The sequence below is a fragment of the Alligator mississippiensis genome, chromosome 9 (genome assembly GCF_030867095.1).
Source record: "Alligator mississippiensis isolate rAllMis1 chromosome 9, rAllMis1, whole genome shotgun sequence".
NCBI lineage: Eukaryota > Metazoa > Chordata > Crocodylia > Alligatoridae > Alligator > Alligator mississippiensis.
In genome coordinates, this window is record NC_081832.1 from 26,621,965 (window position 1) to 26,625,348 (window position 3,384).

The following is a 3,384-nucleotide window of genomic DNA, read 5'->3' on the forward strand; positions in this document are numbered from 1 at the left end:
CTGTAGGTGTGTAGGAGGTTGTTCGTCCCTAGGTGGAGCACTTTACATTTCTCAATGTTGACTTGCATCTAGTTCCAATTTGCCCAACTTGCCAGCCTGTCTAGATCCGCCTGTATCTACAGACTATCTTCACACTTCCCCATAACTTGGTGTCATCCATGAACTTGGCCAATGAGCTCTACACCCCCACATCCAAACCATTCATAAAGGTGTTAAAAAGTACTGGACCAAGCCCCAACCCCACTGGGACACCGCTGCCCACTTCTGACCAGGATGACACAGATCTGTTCATCAGGACCCTCTGGGGCCTACCCTGCAGTCAGCTTCCTACCTACCTAACTGTCTCCCAGTTAATCCACAATCCTCGAATTTTCTGGTGAGAACATCATAGGATACCAGATCAAAGGCTTTTTGGAAGTCATGATATACAACTTCAACCTCTTCTGTCTTATCCAGGTGGCAAGTTACCTGATCATAAAAGAAGATGAGGTTGGTAAGACAAGACCTGCCCACAATGAAGCCATGCTTGCTATCATTCAGAATCCTACCTTCTGTAAGCCTATCACAGGTAGACTCCTTAATGAATTTTTCCAGGATTTTCCCCGGGATAGAAATTAGGTTAATTGGCCTATAGTTATTCAGGTCCTCCCTCGTCCCCTTCTTGAAGATGGGCACAACATTGGCCTTCTTCTAGTCCTCAGGGACCACTCTGGAACACCATGAGTTTTGGAAGAGTTGCCAGGGGCTCCATGATTACCTTGGGCAGCTCCTTCAGCACTCTCGGATGGAGTTCATCTGGTCCTGCTGACTTATGTATGTCTAATTTCTTTAATTGATCACACACCAGTTTTACAGCAATAGTAGGAAGGCAGTCATTCCTCCCCTGCTCGTTCTGTGCCCTATATGGCATGACTTTCCCCTTGGCCCAGTGAAATAGTGAAGCAAAGTAGTCTTTCAGGAGTTCAGTTTCCTCCTGAATCCTGGTAACCAGCTGTCCTGAGTTGTTGAGCAATGGCCCCAAACTCCCATTTGTTTTCCTTCTGTTCCCTGTGTACCTAAAGAAGGACTTCTTGTCCTTGTTTCCTGTTGTTAATCTAAGTTCAGTCACTGCCTTAGCCTAATTTGTTCCCTACAAGTGTAGGCTGTTGTCGTATAGTCCTCCTTGGGGTCTGTCCCCAGCTTCCATTGTTTGGACGCCTCTTTCTTCTTTCTTAGGAGGACCATGATTTCCCTGTTTAGCCAAGAAGGCTTCCCAGCCGTTCTGGTACCTTTCCTCCACATGTATTTCCTTTGTGTTTCCAGGATCATGTTCTTAAGGAATGACCACTCTTCATGCACTACTTTCACCTTTGGTCCCTGGTCCCACAGCTCTATCCTTACTAGTGACCTGAGCTTGTTGAAATTTGCATTTTTGAAGTCCAAGACTTCAACCCTGCTATCAGATTTGCCTGCCTTGTGATGGACAATGAACGTGATGGTTTCATAGTTGCTGTCACGCGTGTTACCCTCTATATTTAAGTCAGTCACCAGGTCATCTCCTTTGGCCAGGACCAAGTCTAGGACAGCATTACCTCTGGTTGGCCTGTGGACCTCCTGAGTCAGGAAGAGCTCTTTGATGCAGGTCAGTAACAAATGCAACCGGTATGACTTGGTTGAGTGTTCCTCACAAGAGATGTCTGGATAATTGAAGTCAGACATGACAACCATGTCCCGTGCAAGCGTGGCCTCTGCCAGTTCTTGGGCAACCTCTAGATCGAGTTCCTCCCCCCGGTTTGGTGGCCTGTAGTATACACCTACAGTTAGGTCTCTCTCTCCATAACCCCCCCTCCCACCACCACCACCACCAGCTTGATCCAGAGAGTTTCAAGTCATTCTTCTTTGGAGCCAATGTTAGCCTCCAAGGAGGTGTACTGCTCCTTCACATAAAATGCTACACCTCCACCTTTCTCTCTACCTGGTCCCTTCTATGCAGGGTGTAGCCCACTATGGTTATGCTCCAATCATGTGAGGACTTCCACCAGGTCTCCGTAATCCCTACTAGGTTGTAATGCCCACTGGAGAGCAGGAGGGCTAGCTCCTCCTGCCTGTTTCCCATGCTCCTTGCATTAGTGTACAGGCACCTGAGTCCTCAGTTTGAGACTCTTGGATTCCTGTCATGCTGAAGAAGAACTGTCTCCTTAGCTCCCACAAGAGTGACTCTTCTAGTTTCCATAACTATGGAGATTTCTTGTATGTTAGTCCCTGGGCAAGCTCCACTCAGTGTTTCCCCATCCCCCAGCAATCTTAGTTTAAAGCCCTATCTAAAAATCAGCCAGCCTGGCTGAGAACAGACTTACCTCTCCATGTGAGGTGGATGCCATCGCTTCCCAGGAGTCCTCTCTCCCTGAAGTGTGAGCTGTAGTCGAGGAAGCCGAAGCCCTCTAGGTGGCACCACCATCAGAGTCATCAGTTCACTTACTTGATGCATTCTTCCCTTCTAGGACCATGGCCTTCAACTAAATTAGCCCAGTTTCCTCAGCCTCTCCTCAGAAGTTGTATGCCCCATCTCCCTAACCATTGTGTTGCTCTCTGCTAGACTGTCTGCAATGTCTTTATATCCTTTCTGTAGTGAGAGGGGAGGGAGGAGGGGTCCAAAACTGGACACAGTACTCTAGATGTGGCCTCACCACAGAAGAATAGAGCAGAAAAATTACTTCCCTCAATCCACTGGCAATGCTCCTACTAATGCATCCCAGTATGCTGTTAGCCTTCTTGGCACACTTTTGGCTCATATTCAGCTTATTGTCCATTGTAATTCCCAGGTCCATTTCTGCAGAGCTGCTTAGCCAGTTGGTCTGCATCCTAAAGTGATGGGTGGAATTCTTCTGTCCTAAGTGCAGGACTTTTCACTTGTCCTTGTTGAATCTCATGAGATTTCTTTTGGCCCAATCCTCCATTGTCTAGGTCTCATTGAATTCTAACCCTACCCTCCAGTGTATCTACTACTCCCCCCTAGCTTGGTGTCATCCATGATCTTGCTGAGGATGCAGTCTATGCCGTCTTCCAGATTGTTAATGAAGATATTGAAGAAAAAAAAAAGCGGCCCCAGGACCAACCCCTAGGATACTGCACTTGATACCAGCTGTCAAGTAGACACTGCCATTGTTCACTACCTGTTGAGCCCGATGATCAAGCCAGCTTCCTATCCACCCTACAGTCCTTTCATACAGTCCAAACTTATATTTCTTTAGCTTGCTTGCAAGAATGCAAGAATGTAGTGGGAGAATATATCAAAAGTCTAGTGAAAGTCAAGATATATCATGTCCACTGCTTTTCCCCACATCCACAGAGCCAGTCATCTCATCATAGAGGCAATCAGGTTGGTCTGGCATGACTTGCCCTTGG